Raw genomic sequence first — 6,000 nt, 5'->3', positions numbered from 1 at the left:
TTTGCTCTGGAGAAAACTTTGCAGTTTCACTTGGTTTGTTTGCCAAAAAGAAATTGTTCGTGTATCTATATTCTTGACTGAAGTCAGTTTTTTCTGAAAGCTGAAAAAACATCATTTGAATTTTTTGAATCTAGCGGAGTTTCAGTCTTTTTCTCATTTCTGGGTTTAGTTTGTGTTCTGGATTTGTACAATGGCATTGGTTGCTAGACATATTTCTAATAATTGTCCGAAGATTTGTATTAAGTTTATTGCTGCTCTGCAAAGTTCAAAATTACCTCCGTCTTTCAAGGTGGAAAAACTTCAAGAAAATGCTCAAAAAACTGAAATTAGGTTGAGGTCATGGAGAAGAGACTGATTTCTACGAGTTTTTTTGATAGACTCTTCGTTTTTAAATTTTTTTGCAAATTTTGAATGAGCCTTTCGATAGTTTCCACACCTGCAAATAATCCACTACGTCCAAGTGCTTCACTTTATTGCCTAATTGATCTGGAAATTCTCATAAATTTCAATTTTTGTGTACTTTTTAATTTGAATGTTTCAAGATTCAGGCACGATGAATTATTTTTATGCTGGTAAGGGAACCCCTCAATTTTCAGGGGCCTTTAGAACACACACACTTGTTATTAATTTAAATTCAATCAAACTATTGCAGATAACGGTACTCATTTGTCAATTATCGCACTGCACAGCTCCAATTAAAGGTTTTTTTGCTTAGTTTTCAACCAGTATTTACAACACAAAACAGATCCCGCGGCCTCATAATTTAAGTGGGGAATAATCCATCTGTTTCATCCTATTTTAAATCTTTTTCTAAGCATGTATCGTTGAAGTGGAATTCGCTTCCGTTGTAATTTGCCACCCACTAATGTAAACTAACAGGTATTTAAAAGACTATTGACAAAAACATCAAACATCAGATAGCCGAGTCTAAGTCACATTCAAAAAAGATACGCAATTTTTTCTCCTTTAAGATATTCCTAAACAATACAAAACAATAGGGTTTTTCTCTCTCAATAATAATATCAACGATTAAAGAACAAACATAAGTGGCCTTAAAATAGTAGTAGCTTTCAAAAAAATAGTCTCATTGTCCAGACAATCTCTTGCCTGTCAACCATGAAATCTAAAGTACTTCTCCTGTCTGAGTGTTTTAGACATATCGCAGTTTTTCCCGAACATCATAACTTGTATTACTACTAACTCAAAGAAAATTCATGGGGAACAAATTCACATTAAAGAATTTGAAATGGAAATGTTTTGACATCGAACCTGTTTGGCCACCAAAAAGCCGTCAAAAAACAAGATGTCTTACGAAAAGTGTTTAAAAAGGCATGAATAATTGATATCTGAGTAAAACGTTTCAAAATTTCCATAGAACGATTTTTAGTTACCTGCATTGTTCCTGCGAGGACATTACTTGTAAATGCTCCGTATCCAACAAAGTTTTTTGAGGAAAACTATCGGAAAAACTTTTTCCCGACCAATGAAATCGCTACTGTTACTCTTTTTTTCAAAAAAAAAATTCTCATTTTAATCAACTAAAGATCTAAGTCGGTAACTAAAAATTTTTTTATAATAGCTCCAAAAAAATACTGAAAGATTAAATATCGGTTTTTATTTTTGGAGGTTAACATGATCAGCACGGAACAAGTAGGAGTCACAGAGAAAGTGTAAATTAATGTTGCTTTATATCAAGTGCTAAAGTTGGTAGTTTAAAAACAGTTTGATCTCTTACATTTGAATTATCAAAAGTTTTCGGTCCTGTTTCTACTTCAAAAATCATACAGATATTCAAAAATATTTACTACAGTCTATCAGATCTGATTTCAATGGATGGCTTCCTGATAATTTTGTGTCGAAGAGTTCGAGCGAATGATTGATTTTGCTAGCTGGAACCAAGTCAAGCAAGGCCTACCTCCGAGAAGTGTGCTCTTTCCTCAACACTTAACTTGTTGGTGATAAATCGCAAAAATTTGCTGCATCGAAATGAGAAATCATTTATATTAAACCTATGATTGCCTTTTTAAACTCAAAATTTGCTGACTATCAAAATAAAATGTTACAAATATAATTTCATAACTAAAAAAATTAACCAGCTTGAAAGCCGAGACGTTATGCGTCAGGTTAAACATGACAAAAAAACTATTAATAAACCATGCTGAGAACAAAACTCATTAGAGAAAGCCTGGCATTGGAGCAGTTAAAGAAATTTTGTAGGAAATATCTTTGGATGAATGTGTAAATACAAAAGGTTTTAATTAACAAAAAGTCTTTGCAATTGTTACAAATCTTATTTAGACTACTCGGTTTGTGAATTAATATTTTCAATTAAACTAGATTTTATCTTCGGTGCGACAGTTAAATTAGGGACTCGAAACAAAATTCTTCAGAACCAATTTTGAGAATGCAACCGATTACAGTAGAAAAAATATTTAGGTGTCCACAATAGCATGCTTGGTTTACAATAGCATTTCAGCAATCTTTCAGTTTTGCAATGTTTTGACGGTTTCCAAGTAACACAAAATTTTTTCAGAGACCGTTCAGCGAAAAAAAAACAACATTGAAGCCGAAACATCAAAAAATTTGAGTCAAAAGCAAAAATCAACATCGAAAACTTCAAGCAGCTCTTAAAAATAAAGTACAATAAATTATGCTTTCAACTGTCAACTTATACGAAAAGAGAAAACCCGATTGACACAAACCGAAAATTTTTCGAATAATTACACAAATCAATGGAACAATTTTATGTAGAGAAACCAAATTACCAAAAAGTCCAGAAGTAATCAATCTGACTAAACAAAAAAAGAAGATAACAAGGCAACTGAAAACTGCAGAAAACAAAATCGCTATCGCTTAAGAACAAATTCAATTTCTTCTAAAGGAATATAAACGAACACACACGTTCGGAAAAAACAGAAGATCGCCAACCATAAACAAATGTCAAGAAGGGCACCTCTTAAAAAATTTAAGGACAAAATAACAAAATAGCTGTTACTGATCATGACGGGTGTGAATTGTTTAAAAATTTACGAAGCGAAAGATCATCAGTACAAAACGGATGAGTTAAACATTTATTTTCATTAATCAGAACAGAACACAAAATGTTTATTGGAGACAGAACTAACTGAAATCTCTGACAAAAAACGCCGTAATGTTGTAGAGGTCAAAAGAATTTTCAGCAAAATCACGCAGTCAAGTGCACATCAACAAAAATTTACTGATTGTGGAAATCCCTGCAGAAGTGCACCAAAGTTCTTATATGCCTGATAATATCAAGCTCAGTCAACAACGCTCATGTTCCGTGTTGTCGGGAGGAATCACAAATGAAAATGCTTCATAGGCTTCAAAAAGGCTGAAACGAAGCTGAAAAGTACCGATCGTTTAACTTTAACGAATGCATTGCAAAATTCAGTGAAACTGTTGTTAATAATTTTATCTTAGGACACTGTGAACAAACCGAACTTTTGGCGAACCATAAAGTGGATATAGGGCGAACACCTGCACAGCTGACAATCTTATCATATTGACTCAGCACATAAATGAGGCATGCCAGTGGTCAGAAATGGTTGGGCTAGTTAGTCTTGATATAAAAATGCATTCAGTGCGGTCTGATGACTATGGTTGATTGACAAACTAAGGACAATTTGAAATCGTTGTTTGGGTTAACACAATCCCCTCTGAAAGAAGGGTTCACGATAAAACAATGAATATAGGAAGCACCAGCTTCTCTTCAGTGGTGATCTTTAGGCAATGAGGTGGCGCCGATACTTTTCCACATTTATGTCTACCAGACTCTCCGGCTGAAAACTCCCAAACTGCAGATGGCCCTGCAGATGGCTTTGCAAACCAACCTGCAGATGGCTTTGATTTAACAATCAGGATCTCTTCATTCAAAACAGAGAGGATGCCAGGCATTACTGGTTGAACGCAAAAAATGATATTTTCAGGCTCAAAAACTTAAAAGATACCGCAAAAACAAATCAAGTGCTATTCAAGAAGTGTTCGGAAAAAAGACATACTAAAGTAAAAAAAAAGAAGCAAATTTTTGTTAAATATTTAGGAGTAACAAGGACGTCACAACGGAAACAGAATGGGTAAAGTAAAGACATTGAATCCGGAGAAAACAAGCGGATCTCTTCCAGCTGTGGCGTTAAAACAACTTGAAAACTAATTAGGAAAGTTCACTCTTGCTGTAAAAGTCCGAAATTAGGACATTATTTCCAAATGCAAAAGCTTGTTGCCTCATCAAATCGCAATCAATCTTTTGTAACTCCAAGTTACACAAAACAGAGCACAAAACCTCGGTGGTATAACGTTCAAAATGTACATGAAGATTCGCATATTAGTATCATAAGAGAACTTGAGCTCCGTCGGCCAAAATCGGCCAAAGATCACATCAACCAAGCACAAAAGAACAAAATTGAGTCGTTAATTAAACTCAGAGAAACGAGAAGGCAATGTCCAGAATACTCTAGCAAAAGCAAGCTACACCCTGAAAATAAAATGAGACCAATTTTTTCCAATTCGCCCAGCTGCCTGAATTTGTCTCAAGTTAGCAAGACAAGCTGGTTCAAAATTACTCAATCTTTTCTTTTTTTTACAACTAGACTAAGAGAACAAAAATAGCAAAGTTACGAAATTTGAAACCTTTAGCAATTCAAATAAAAAAACTCTTAAATGAAGCGAAATTGAGACGAGCCAAGTTTTTAATTAACGAAGGTTGTGTCATCAGCTTATAGTTTTTCGATTGCAAAAAAATGTAATTGTTCCGTTTAAAATAGATATGTATAATTTCAAGAAATTTGACGAAAAGTGGTTATATCAAAAGCAAAAATAAATGAAGCATTTTGCATAGTTATAGGGTTAAGTTGATAAATCAAGCATACCAGTGGTCAAAAATGGTTGATTTAGTTCGCCATGATATAAAAAGTTGTCATCCAATGTTGTCTGGAGACCAAGGTTGATTTACATACTAAGGAAAATGTGAATGCAGAAATCATTGTTTGGGTTAACTCGCTCCCTTCTCAAAGAAATTTTCAAGACAAAATAATGAATATAGGAAAGCTTCACTACACCAGCTTCTCTACAGCGGTTGGTGCTCCTTAGGGAATGTTGTGGCGCGGATACTATTCCTAATTTATGTCTACCAGCCTCTCTGGCAAAAAACTACCCAACTGCAGATGGCTTTGCATTGTTTACCAATCAGTATCTAGTCATTCAAAACAGAGAAAATGCCAGGCATCACTGGATAAACTCATAAAATGATTGTTTAAGGCTCAAAAACAAAATAGATCATGCAAAAACAAAATAAATTCTTTTAAAGAACTCTTCGAGAAGACAAACAAAAATAGGCACTTTTTTTGGTTGAAAATAAATTGTTGAAGCCAAAACTGTTACATATTTAGGAATAACAAGAACGCAAAGCAGCGAATACGAAAGCTTCTCCAAAATTAGCAAAGACCGTTTTCCAAGTTTACTCAATCTTCTCCTATTTCTTTGACAGACAAACAAAGAAGAACAAAAACGGCAAAAGCTCAAAAAACGTTGAAGACGCTTAAAACCTATTCTCGTTTCGTAAGAAAAAATTTTAATATATTGCGCTTTCTTTCAACGCAATTATGTGTATGTGACTACTGGAATAAGGGAATAAGTAATCAGTAGACCAAAAGTGGCAGAGTTGAAAAAAAAACGCGTTTGTATTTTCCGAAAACAGTTAATTTCAAAGAAACAGAAACATCAGCTATCCACACTAATAATCTATAGATTCTTTTTTTCACCTAAATGCCATTGAGATCTGTTATTGTGCAGTGTCTGAAAAACGTCTACAAAGAGAGCGACAAACACAGATAAAAATCAAAAGTTAAGTTAAAGTTTTGAGAATTTCAAGATTTTGAGAATTATAAGATTTTAAAACAACAAGCAATGCACTAAAAAAAATTGTTCAATTGTACTGCATTCAATGAGAAAAATGCGATGTTCACCTTCTAATTAATGTGACTA

The sequence above is a fragment of the Convolutriloba macropyga genome, chromosome 11 (assembly GCF_964194025.1).
Source record: "Convolutriloba macropyga chromosome 11, txConMacr16.3, whole genome shotgun sequence".
Taxonomy (NCBI): Eukaryota; Metazoa; Xenacoelomorpha; order Acoela; family Convolutidae; genus Convolutriloba; species Convolutriloba macropyga.
The sequence above is the reverse complement of the archived record's forward strand: the minus strand, read 5'-3'. Positions refer to the sequence as shown.